The 13,820-nt window shown below is 36.4% G+C and overlaps 1 pseudogene; it reads right to left on the minus strand.

Annotated features, from left to right (window-relative positions):
* Positions 1–270: 270 nt before the first annotated feature.
* Positions 271–12,962, minus strand: LOC131492414 (transmembrane protein 258-like; annotated as a pseudogene).
* Positions 12,963–13,820: the final 858 nt, after the last annotated feature.

A 13,820-nucleotide genomic window follows, 5' to 3' on the forward strand; every position in this document is an offset into this window, starting at 1 on the left:
ACCATTTGTGTCAGTTGGGTTCTAGAGTAAGCAGACCCTGAGACAAAGTTGGAAGTGCAAGAGGTTTATTGGGAGATACTATCTGTGACAGGCAAAAGGGGAAAGAAGTGGGATTTGGCAGGGAGAGCCTTCAGAATATGATACAGCTCTGACACCTGCAAAGGAAGAGAAATGGAAAACAGGAATGGATAGGGAGAGCCTCAGATCTGACAAAACATCAGCCAACCTGGTGGGGACGTCTAAAGCAAAGATTGCTTTTTAGAGTATGCATTAATGGTGAGGCACTAGTGTCTCTGTTGTGTTGTCATTGGCCGGGAATGGCTTAGAAGAATGTGGCTTCAACTTGAAAGTTAAGGCAGATCCTGAAAGCATTAATAGCTGAAGCTGCTGGCAAGTTCTTTCTTGAAGGGAGTTCTGAGCAGTCAGCATCCATGGCTGCCACAGTCCACCCTTCATGCTTCTTGGTAGCAGCTCCTCCAGGGTTCTAATGAGCCTCCATTCCTAGTGAAGAAGTTACAGTTTCCAGCTGATATTCATTGTCTTTCGTCCTCCAGTGACCGTTCTAAATCCTCCCCTTCCTTAGCTACCACTTCTCTGGCCTCAGTGACTTGTCTGTTGGTTTTTCCCTAAAGCTAATTCCTGAGGAGTCTGAGCCTCAGAGAACCATCACAAACAAAACTCTATGCCCATTAAAAAAAATAACTCCCCATTTCTCCATCCCTTCAGCCTCTGGTAACTGCTATTCTACTTTCTGTTACTATGAATTTGCCAATTCTAGGTACCTCATAGAAGTGAAATCATATAATATTTGTCCTTCTGTGAGTGGCTTATTTCACTCAGCATGTCTTCAAGTTTCATCCATGTCATAGCGTGTGTGAGAAGATGGCTTTAAAATTTTTTTTTAATTTTAACTTGTTTTATTTTCTATTTTTTAAAATTTACATCCAAATTAGTTAGCATATAGTGCAACAATGATTTCAGTAGATTTCTTAATCCCCCTATCCATTTAGCCCATCCCCCCTCCCACAACCCCTCCAGTAACCCTCATTTTGTTCTCCATATTTGTGAGTCTCTTCTGTTTTGTCCCCCTCCCTGTTTTTTTTTTTTATTTTTGTTTCCCTCCCTTTATGTTCATCTGTTTTGTATCTTAAAGTCCTCATGAGTGAAGCCATATGATTTTTGTCTTTCTCTGATTGACTAATTTCACTTAGCATAATACCCTCCAGTTCCATCCACATAGTTGCAAATGGCAAGGTTTCATTCTTTTTGATTGCCAAGTAATACTCCATTGTATATATATACTACATCTTCTTTATCCATTCATCCATAGATGGACATTTGGGCTCTTTCCATACTTTGGCTATTGTTGATAGTGCTGCTATAAACATGGGGGTGCATGTGTCCCTTCGAAACAGCACACCTGTATCCCATGGATAAATGCCTAGTAGTGCAATTGCTGGGTCATAGGGTAGTTCTATTTTTAATTTTTTGAGCAACCTCCATACTGTTTTCCAGAGTGGCTGCACCACCTTGCATTCCCATCAACAATGCAAAAGAGATCCTCTTTCTCCGCATCCTCACCAACATCTGTTGTTGCCTGAGTTGTGAATGTTAGCCATTCTGACAGGTTTAGGTGGTATCTCATTGTGGTTTTGATTTGTATTTCCCTGATGATGAGTGATGTTGAGCATTTTTTCATGTGTCGGTTGGCCATCTGGATGTCTTCTTTGGAGAAGTATCTCTTCATGTCTTTCGCCCATTTCTTCAGTGGATTATTTGTTTTTTGGGTGTTGAGTTTGATAAGTTCCTTATAGATTTTGGATACTAACCCTTTATCTGGTATGTCATTTGCAAATATCTTCTCCCATTCTGTTGGTTGCCTTTTAGTTTTGCTGATTGTTTCCTTTGCTGTGTAGAAGGTTTTTATTTTGATGAGGTCCCAGTAGTTCCCCTAAAAAAAATTTTAATTGAAGTATCACATACAAAGAGAAAAGTTGATAACTCCTTCACCACTTAAACGCATCAGGGTAAGCAACACCTAGATAAAAAATCTAAAATTACTAGTGCTACAGAAGACCCCCTTGTACTCCTTTCCAGTCATAACCCCCAGTGGTAACCTCTATCCTAACTTTTAAGAGTATAAATTTTGCCTACTTTTTAACTTATGAAGCCACACAGTATTTACTATTTTTGATATGCTTTCTTTTTTATTATATTTGGTAGTATTCATCCTAATTGTATATATTTATAGTTTTTAAAATTCTCAGTCCTTTATAGTATTCTATCAAAGAATATTTTGATATTCTATTGATGTAACAGAATCACAATTTATCCATTAAACTATTGATGGATACTTAGGTAGTTCTTGTCTTTAGTATTATAAATAGTGCTGTTCTGAACATTTTTATGCATATCTTTTGGTGAACACATGAAAAAATTTATATTACTTATATGCATATATAATTTATTGAATATATGGTATATAACCTGAATATATAATGTGAACATATTATATATATACCTAGACATATGTAGTCAGAAGTGGAAACATTGGGTCACAGAATAGGCATATATATATATATATATATATATATATATATATATATATATATGTTTAGATTTAGTTGCTTTCTAAAATGGTTTATGCATTTAGAAACAGGCACATTTAGGGGTGCCTGGGTGGCTCAGTTGGTTAAGCATCCAACTTTTGATTTCAGCTCAGGTCATGATCTCATGGTCTTGGGATTGAGCCCCACGTTGGGCTCTATGCTCAGCATGGATTCATCTCCTCTTTCTCTCTCTGTCCCTCCCCTGCTTGTGCACACTCTCCTTCTCTCAAAATAAATAAAAACAACAAACAAGCAAATAAACATTAAAAAAAAAAGTCACATTTAAGCTGTGGCCTGAAGGACAACAGGGAGTGGAAGCTGCACTGATATTTCTGTACTAACATCTCTCCATTGCTGTGCCAAAAATGTATCCTTTCTTAAAGTGGTTCCAGTCCAATGGGAGAAGTCCTCCACCTCCTTCTGGCTGTGGCCTCCCAGTGACACTTGAGTGAGATGAGCCTCTGTCATTGTGGTCAGATCCAGGGAGACAGGAGATGCTGACTGATGACTCAACCCCCTCGGCTCCACTTTCCAGAACTCCACTCACCACATCAGTGAGCCTGGCACTAGGGGGAGACTAAACACAACCATGGTGTTGATATCAGTACTAGCAGAGATGTCAAGAGTGAAAGCCTGAGAAGAGGAGGAGAGAATTGGGGTAAATATGTCAATGGAAAAAAGATCAAGTGAGGGACTTGAAAGTCATGTCTAAAGAATTGTTTAAGTAACAGTGGCAAATGAAACACAAATCTCTATTGCTAAAATAAGCAGTGGGTACCTATTTCAGATTCCTAAGCATCTTTTTGGGAGGTCTCGGGACTCAGAGTTTTGCCAATTGTGTGGCCTGGGATGAGAGCCATCAACAGAGGTTGGAATTCAGGGTTTTCTTCTCAACAGAATTGAAAGGAGGCCAAAAAAGCTGGCCACAGTAATGCCTATAAATGCTGTGCGAGTGTGAGGGACTGATTCTTTGTCCTTGTTCAGGAAGTATAAATAAAACTGGTAGAAATTTGTCATTTTGAGGAAAAGTTTCCAGTGGGAAAGAGAAAGGTTTACTGGTTTTGCCCTTCAGTGGTTTAGAGTTTCCTCAGGACATAGAGGTTCCAGTGTGTTTCTTTGAGGTGCTGCTCATATTGTCCCATCTTTTGAAAAGAAGAAACAGAACAAAAATTATTGGTGTGTTAAGGTGGGATTTCATTCTCATCTATATGGTCACAAGTCACTGATCCCTTTTTGAATTGTTTGTGTCTTTAAGGTTGCCAAACAGGTGTGCAGCAAACTGCCCTTAAGTACAATGCTCAGGGCTAGAAAGGATTGTGTCTTATGTCAAAATCTCTTCTGGTTATTTTTCTTTCTTTAGTATGTACAAAAAGTGAGATTTTAATAGTATCTCAGGGTCATCATTCTGAGCTTGAGCTGAGTGCTCATCTTTTATAGATTAGAGCTGTAGATGGAGAAAGTATTAAAGATTGAAATGTATCTATCCTCCAACAGTTGTGTGTATGTGTGTTCTAACAGAATTTCTTGTTCTAACAGAATAACTCTCTTTCACTTATTTGTGTCTCCTATGAGTCCTCTGGGAAAATAAAGGTTAAATTAGCTTAGAAAATTCTGATTGGTTGTGTCCCACTTATAGTGGTTTCCCTATAATTAGAGATGAGGGGAACAAGGGAGAAAGATCCCATTTAAACATTGGGCCCCATTTGATACAGTCTGTATGATGCATCACATTCAAATAAATACAAGTTTGACAATAGAGACTAATCAGAAGATAATTCGAATATTTGCCAAGACTCTCAAAGAATGACAAAATAATATCTAGGAGAACTCCTTAAAATTACTTCATCACTCGTCCCATTCCCTACCCACTCTAAAGTTCTTTCCAAAGACTCTCTCAGCCCACCAAATCTGTTTATCATCCCTATATACACTCAGAGTTCTGGTCTCCACGCCCTGCCTCCCCCATGGCTCCCCCCACCCCACAACAAAGAAGGTTTTTTTTTTCTCTTTTTAAGATTAAAAAATAAATATCCTCAGGCTATTATCTTCCAATGCCAGGAGGTAAGCACATAGTCACAGAGGGGCAAAGTTGAGAACTCTCACACAATAATGCTTTTGGCACCACTTGAGCATTTTTTAACAGACTATATTCCTGTCACTAAATGGCAAAACATTTTTTTTTGCAGTAAGAGGCAAGGTTGACAGTTACCAAAATCCACATTTTTTGAAGACTGGAGGAAGGAAAGAGTTGAAATGGTACAAAATGAACAACAAATTTGAGCACAGATATAATTCTGCTTAGACCCACCTTTCTTCTGGAGGCTGTATTTCTTGAAACCTGAAAACATAAACCAGTAAGTCATCCCCTTGTAAATTCACCTACTTTTCTTGAGGGGCTGGGATGGGCTAAGGCCAGTATTTAACATTGAACCTGAAGTAGGATAGCTAAAGTGCTTTACTTGATGTATCCAAAAACTAGAGCAGGCAGAGAGGGAGTCTAAGAGCATGCAAAGTAAAGACATAAACAATATGATTTGATAAGATATAAGCATAATAAAAAGTTAGAAAAGAAGAAATACCAAATACACACTAAATGTAAATGTGCTGAAGAGATTGCCAGAGTGTTTTCATAGTGTGGCAGAATAAGTAAAATGTTTCCTCAAAAAACACTATATTGAGAAAATTTCCATGTCATTTATATTTGTCTAGAAAGAGCTATTTTGAGAGCACCTAGATGTCTTGGGATTAAACTTCTCAGCTCTTAGGGAAGGAAGTAATTGCTTGTTCATTTATTAACAGAATAAGTTCAAATAAAATTTACTGTAAAAGCATAGTATTAGGCAATAGAAGTAGGACATAGAATAAAACCAACATGGTCTTTACTCTCTTGGAACTTACAATATATAACAGGGAAGACATTGAATAGGTTATTACTCATTCAGACATTGAATATATGCAGTGAGAATTATGATGGAGAAGTGCATGGTGCTTTTCAAGCTAGTCAGGGAAGGCTTTATAGAAGAATATGATTTACAAAAAAAAAGACAGAGTTGCCTTCCTTTCTCTGGCATATTAAACCAAGTAAATATGTGTTGAGTAATTCAGGTGTTACTACTATAACCTCTGGGCATAGTCTTTCTCCTTTACCTAAAAAGCATACATTAACATCAGATTAAGTGAAGAGCTCATAAAATGCATGATGGCACACTGACCAATCAAAACATGCCAAGCATTCTTTTTCAGAGGATTGGGAAAGAGATTCATTTTGAAATAATTATCTGGCAATAGGTTCAACCTGAAAAAAACAAACATGAAGCCATAACTGTTTTCCAACAAAACTGTAGACCTATTCTACTTTCTGAAATTGTATATCTCTTTCATGGCACTGGAAGGTCAATACCATGTTTTATGTTCTAAGGGTAAAAACATAATGTCTGTTTTATTTCACAACGTGAATTGAAACATTTGTGGGACAGGATGTTGTTTTGGTTGAATAGGTTGTTCAAGGTTCCTTAGGAGTTTTATCCAGTAACTGCTTTCAGCTTTAAGGTATTAATGTTTCCACTTGGTTCTCAGGTCCAAAGACTGCGTAAGCAGATTTTTCTGTTTTTGATCCTTTGTGCTACTGCTAGTGTGGTTTAAGGTAATCAGTCATATAACTGAAAGTAATAAAGGACTCTGGCTAAGAGTTTTTACACAAATAAAACATGCATTGGGCTTGAGTGGAGATGGCAATTATTCAAGGATTGCAGGAATAACTTCGAGTCAAACCTCAAAAATGTCCCAGATTTGTAACTCGTGAGCTGGTTGGGAAGGCTGTCCCTCATGTTAACTCAGGTAAGATGCTGGCCAGGCTTATGTTAGGGAAACTAGAGTGCCTGTTGGGAAAAATAAAGTGACCTGATTCCCTTGGGCTATTCAGCAAGTCTCTACTCCTCCTTCAGGAATCTACCTGCCAGACTCTACAAGGAAAACCTGCTCTACTCCCATCTTTCCCTGGGGACCTTGCATTTAGGAACACAATTAACAAGTCAGGTTTGTCATAAACTGTTTTCGCTCAGGACCCTTTCCCCTTGGGGTCTATCTGCCAGTTCTCAGAACTATACTGCTACCCTCTAGAGGCTCAAAGTTCACCACATTGAAGCCCTACTTTGGTTTTCCCTATTTGGCCCAATATTGCTAATGATAATTCTCCCCAATTTTTTTGCTTCCCCACTACATTAGTTTACTGTTGTTTCAACAAGTTACCACAATCTTAGGGCTTAAAACAGCACAAATTTATTATCAGACAGTCCTGAAGGTCAGAAATCTGAAATGGTGTCATTGGGTTAAAATCAGGGTGTCAGCAGGGCTGCATTCCTTCCTGGAGATTTTAGGAGAGAATCCATTTTCTTGCTTTTTCCGTGCTTTCCTCATGGCCCTTCCATCTTCAAAGCCAGCAGTGGCTGGTGGGGGCTTTCTCTTATATATCTCTCTGACTTTGTTTTTGTCATCATATTTCACTCTGACTCTTACTTTCCTCCTTTTACTTTCAATTTTTATGTCTGTGATCACTTTGGGCCCACCTGAATAACCCAGGATAATTTCCCTGTTTTGAGGTCAGCCTTAATTCCTTCTTTCGTCTTCACTCTCTCTTGCTGTGTAACGTAACTTATTCACAGGTTCTGGAAATTAGGGCATGAACATCTTTCTAGAGTCTTTAATCTACCATACTCGTCTTTAATTTTGCAGTCAAGAATTTTATTTCTCCAATGATTCCCTACAAAGCTGAAAAACAGACCTGATAATTGAACTCAATAGAAGATGTTAAAGGCAAACATGTAGGACATGTCCCCACTCATTCTCCTGTGTCTGTTTACATATCATGAGTCAGCCATGGTCCTTTCCTATACAGAACCCAAATGAGTCTTCAGAATCTTTTTAACATAGTATTCTTGGTAACCCCTTCCAGTTGGTCAGATTCAGTGTTAAGATGAAACTCATTTGATATTGCTGCTTTAGTGGGTTACTTCTTCCTTTTAATTGGGAACTTCCAGATATGCAATATTTTAACCCAAAGGGATACTTTTAATGGTAAACTTTAGAGTACCAGTAATCAACCCGTGGAGACAAGTGTGCTTAGGAGGTTTTCCTGGAATCTTTTAAGATATAATACCTGTGCCAATTCCTGTTCCCCCCTTCCTAAGGCCACCTCTGCACAGGGAACAGGATTGGATGATCTAGGACAAAGTTTCTCAATCTCAGCATTGCAGGCATTTTGCATGGGATTATTCTCTGTTGTGTGTGCTGTCTGTGCATTGTAGGATGTTTAGTAGCATCTCTGGCCTTTACCCACTTTGCCAGTAGCACTTCTCCACTGAAAAACATCTTTAGACATTGTCAGATATACTCAAGGCAACAAAATAGCCCCCAGTTGAGAACCACTGCTCTAGTAGAATGAAGTGGAAACCACCTATTTCTGGAATTAATGTTAGAAAGATATACTTTTGTTTTGTTGTGATTCTTTGCCTTCCCTTTGGCTTTTATTTAATGGCATTTCCATTTCTTTGCCAATTGAAGACCCCATCAACAATATCATTTCCCCAAGTCTTCATTTCAGATATCCAAATCTCAGACCAGAGTGAAAGCCCTTTTGTTAGCAAGGGTGTAACATGAGCACAAACATTGATTCTACCCATTTTTAAGTCTCAGCTCAGGCATACTCCTTTAATAATCATTCTCTGCCCTCTTCTGAATTGCTGTTGGCTAAACCTCCAATGACTGTTATCATATACATTTGGTAGTCCTGGTCATTTTATTTATGGATACATGGCTGACCCGAAATAGAATACTTTGAGAATGGTTTTTATATCTTACTTATGTACAGTATCCTGAATATACTAGGTACTTAACAATTACTTTTTTAAAAAGGTTTACATATTTCTTCCACACAATTTAAAGAGCCAAATAAAACTGTTGAGGCTTATGAAAAGTAACAGAGTTATGATTCTCTCTTATCACTCTCCCATTTTCCAGAATGTAGAAACAATCATTTTTACCTTTTTTAGAATGTCTTGGTGTTTAACTCTATGTTGCTAAATAATGCCTGTATTGCTGCCTCTTTTTTCAGTTTTAGGCGGTATCTATGTAGGGATTTATCTCTCTTTACATATATACAGACTAGCAATTTTCAGGAAATAAAAGTTATATTATTAATGTGTACTTCCCAGTACAATCTTGCAATATGGTTATACCATTGTTTTCAGTTGAATGATTTTCACTGTTTATGCATGTCATTTAGTATATAAGTGCTTTTCATAGCTAAACTGCATAGCATATGATGATTTCTATTCCTTTTCTGTACATTTTATAAAGTTAATAAACATCTACAATCCTTAATTTACAATTTCAAAATTCAAAAAGCTCTGAAGACCAAAACCAAAACAAAATAAAACAAAATTTTACATTGGCAGAAAATTCATTTGACAGCAACATCTGATTTGAACATATCTGGCTACTTATAGTTCTTACTTATGCTACCTGGTGTGATTATTTAGATGCTTTGCTGAAGAAATTTTGATGTGTTTGATTATAGTGATTATAGCAAGTGATCCACTTGGGGAGTTATAGAAAATATATCATATCCACCATATTTCTAAAATCTGAAAAAATCTAAAATTTGAAGATAAGTGATTGTCTCATTTTGTTTTCTTTCTTAAAATTCCTTTTCACAATTTTATACTATGAAATACAACAAACTTACAGGAAAGTGCATAAAACATAAGTGTACAATTTAATGAATATTTGTAAAATGAACGTGTGTTTAACTATCACCTAGGTCAAATAGTACAAGATTCCCAGCACCCAAGAAGCTCCAAGCATTTCCCTTCTCAATCATCATCCTCTCCCATGCCATTAGTGGTAACCACTGACCTAACTTTTATGTATTAATTTCCTTCGTTTTCATTTTAGTTTTGCCACCAAATTACACATCCCTAAACAAATAGTTTTGTCTGTTTTTTAACTTTAGATAAATTAAATCACACCCACAATATATATATTTATATTATATACATATATATAATATATGTATATAATATAAATATACATATATATATACACATACATACATATAGTGCCTGACTTTAATTTTCCATTTAAAATTTCTCTGAAATTGGGGCGCCTGGGTGGCTCAGTTGGTTAAGCGTCCGACTTCGGCTCAGGTCATGATCTCACGGTCCGTGAGTTCGAGCCCTGCGTCGGGCTCTGTGCTGACAGCTCAGAGCCTGGGGCCCGTTTCAGATTCTGTGTCTCCCTCTCTCTTGCCCCTCCCCTGTTCATGCTCTGTCTCTCTCTGTCTCAAAAATAAATAAACGTTAAAAAAAATAAAATTTCTCTGAAATAAATTTATAGAAAAGTTGAAAATATGGTACATAATTTTTTTACACTATACGAGAATAAACTGCTAATATGTCCCATATAATTCTCCATAATGCCCCTTACTTCTGGGATACTTTAGTATGTGTTTCTTTTTTTTTTCTTTAAAAATTTATTTTTTTTAATTTTATTTTTTATTTTTAAAAATTTACATCCAAATTAGTTAGCATATAGTGAACCAGTGATTTCAGGAGTAGATTAGTATGTGTTTCTTATAAACAAGAACATTCTATTGTATAACCTCAATACAACTATCAAAAGCAGGAAATTAGCATTGGTACCATTCCATCTAATCCTTAGATTCCATTCAAGTTTTGCACATTGTCTCAATACTGTCTTTTATACCTACTCCCTAATTTGCAATTCTAAAATTCAAAACCTCCAGTTCAGAATCACACACTCTTGAGGCTTCTTCAATTCAATTCAAAACAGTTCCTCCAATTTTCTTTGACAGTCATAACCATGAAGCTTTTGCAGATTATAGGTCAATTATTTTGTAAAATGTCGCTCCATTTAAGCTTATCTGATATTTACTCTTGATTAGATTTACTTTATACATCTTTGCCAAGAAAATTATAAAAGTGATGTTATGTTCACGGGGCGCCTGGGTGGCTCAGTTGGTTAAGCGTCCGACATCAGCTCAGGTCATGATCTCCCCGTTAGTGGGTTCAAGCCCCACATTGAGCTCAGTGCTGACAACTCAGAGCCTGCAGCCTGCTTCGGATTCTGTGTCTTCCTCTCCCTCTGCCCCTCCCCTGCTCACACTCTGTCTCTCTCTCTCTCAAAAATAAATAAAGATTTTTTAAAAATTAAAAAAAAAGTGATGTTATGTTCTTTTCATTGCATTCTACCAGGTGGCATATAATTTCTATTTGTTCTGTTATTGATGTTGTTAGTTTTGATCACTTGATTAAGGTAGTTAAGTTTGCTAGCCTTCTCAGCTGCAAATTTACTCTTTTGTCCTTTATAATTAACAGATATTTTGTGGGGAGATTCTTTGATGATATTGAAGTACCTCATTTAAATATCTTATGAAACTCAGCTTATTAATTTTTAAATTTATGTTGAGTCATGGTTTCCAATTTTATTCAAAGGATTATAGTGCTTTAACATATGATTTACTGTGATGCTTAAATCATCCCAGACGTGTGGGATAGTCCCTTCAAGACGTCTTTGCCATTTTGACATATCACCATCATTCTTTAAGCCATTCCTTATTTTCTGGCACAAAAAGAAAGAATATTCCAGGATCATGTTCTACTTTTCCTGACCTTATCTTGAAACTGACTATTTCTCCAAGAAATTTAATTCCAAGATTCCACTTAGTGGATTTAGAGAATAAGATCTGGATACTAGATGTGCTTATTGCTTTTGAAGGTATTACTGCTCACATGTTCTCTTAGCGGACATAGCTAGAGAATATATGTATGTGTATGTATACATTTATATGTATATATGTATGTATATATGCATATATATCATATATATATAATATTCATTCTCTGTTTTTATCTTATTTTCCCTTCCCTTCCCTTCCCCTATGTTCATCTGTTTAGTTTCTTAAATTCTACATATGAGTGAAATCATATGATATTTGTCTTTCTCTGACTGGCTTATTTAACATATCATAAAACAGAGAGAGAAACCCTAAGAGACTCTTAAATACAGAGAACAAACTGATGGTTGCTGGAGGGGTGTTAGATGGGGGGATGGGTTAAATGGGTGATGGACATTAAGAAGGGCACTTGGGATAAGCACTGTTATATGTAAGTGATAAATCACTAAATTCTACTCCTAAAACCATTATTATACTATATGTTAACTAATTTGGATTTAAATAAACAAAATAAAATAATAAAATAAAATATGTTCACATATAACAATACACATTTACATCTATATTTACCTATCAATCTATGTGTTGAAAAATATGAATCTACAGTGACAACTCTAATTTTATTTTAGCACCAGAAGGTTCATTCTAGTTTTCCTTCTTTCCACACATTTACTCCCTTTTTCCCAACAGGAAACTGATTCCATTATCCTTAACATATTTACCCAATTGATCAATTTCTTTTATGCAATCCCATCACTGCTGCTCGTTCCTCTCCCACTTTTACGCTGTCATCATTTTACTGGTGCTCTGACACCATGCAATGGGCCTGTGACCAGCCTTATGACCCTTGTTAATCCCTCCATTTTACTCTTCCTACGTGACCACTGATCTTCTATGTATCTCTATAAATGAGTTTGAATTTTCTAGAATTTTATGTAAATGGAATCACACAGTGTATACTCTTTCATTCAGCATAAGTAATTTAAGATTCATTCATGTTGTTATATCACTAGTTCCTGCCCTGTTATTGCTGAGCCTTCCATTGTATGGATATACCACAATTTATCTATTCATCTGCTGATAGACATTTGAGTTGTTTCCACTTTTTGGCTATTAAAAATAAAGCCATATGCTTCATGTGCAAGTCTTTGTGTGGACATGTATCTCCCTTTCTCTTGGGTAAATACCTAGGAATTAAATGACTGGATAATATTATAGGTATAGTTTAACTTTTTTTTTTTTTTTTTTTGGTCACACATCTGCCTTTATTGTGAGCAGCAAATGGGACACTTCCAGCAATAGTAAAAAAATTAATTTGCAAAAGCAGATATTCAGTGAAGCCACCTGGTTGGAACCATTGGGAGCCCATACATAGATGACAACCCAGAGCAACAGGAAGAGGACTCCAAAGCCCATGAAAAGCAAGGCCACCAAGTAGCTGAGAAGCTGTTTGTAGATAAATGTACTTAGTGGAGGTAACCTCATAAATGAAGAACCAGGCAGTGAAGAACTTGCCAATGGTCAACAGCACCACAGTCAGATGGGAGAGGACAACCAAAGTTCATTGGGTTGGTGTATCTGCTCATGGCCTCAGTGTCCATTTTGCCAGGCAAAGGGTGATCCACCACCACCACCAGAATAACACATTGGCAGAAGCGGTATATGTTTAACTTTTAAAGAAACTGCCAAAATGTTTTTCAATGTGGTTGTGCCATTTTACATGCAGACCAGCAGTGTAGGAAAGTTTCAGTTTTCTACATCCCACCCACACTCATAAAGTCTGTCTTTTAAATTTTAGCCATTCTAGTGTACCTCATTGTGCTTTTAATTTGCATTTCCCTAATGACCAATGATATTGAACTCATTTTCATGTGCCCTTTATATATCTTCTTTGGTGAAATATCTGATTAAATCTTTTACCTAATTTTTAATTGTCTTGTTTTTTTCTCTTATAACTGAGCTTTGAGTGTTCTTTATATAATCTGGATACAAGTCTTTTATCAGATATATGCTTTGCAAAGATTTTTCCCAGTATGTCGCTTGCCTTTTCATTCTCATTCTTTTATTTAATTTTCATTCTTTCATTTAAAGAAAAATGGTGTATTTTTACAGAACAAAAGTTTTAAATTTTGTTGAAGTCCAATTTATGAATTTGTTATGAATTGTTTTTGGCATCATATCTAAGAAATCTTTGCTTAACCCAAGGTCACCATAAGTATTTGTTATTTTTGTTGCTGTCATAAGTGGTAATCCTCTTTAATGTCAATTTCCAAATCTCTGTTGTCAGTATATATGTGTAATGCTATATAGTTCCTCTCCATCATGTCTGGAGGCACATAATGCCAGTTTTTCCCACTCATAGTAATTCTTAGATTTGAGTTGAGATAGTACCAACATGATCTTTCCATTAAAAAGTTCTCCTTCAACCTTTCAGTTAGTATTTCTGAACCACTAATGTT

Source organism: Neofelis nebulosa, chromosome 13, assembly GCF_028018385.1.
Source record: "Neofelis nebulosa isolate mNeoNeb1 chromosome 13, mNeoNeb1.pri, whole genome shotgun sequence".
Lineage (NCBI taxonomy): Eukaryota > Metazoa > Chordata > Mammalia > Carnivora > Felidae > Neofelis > Neofelis nebulosa.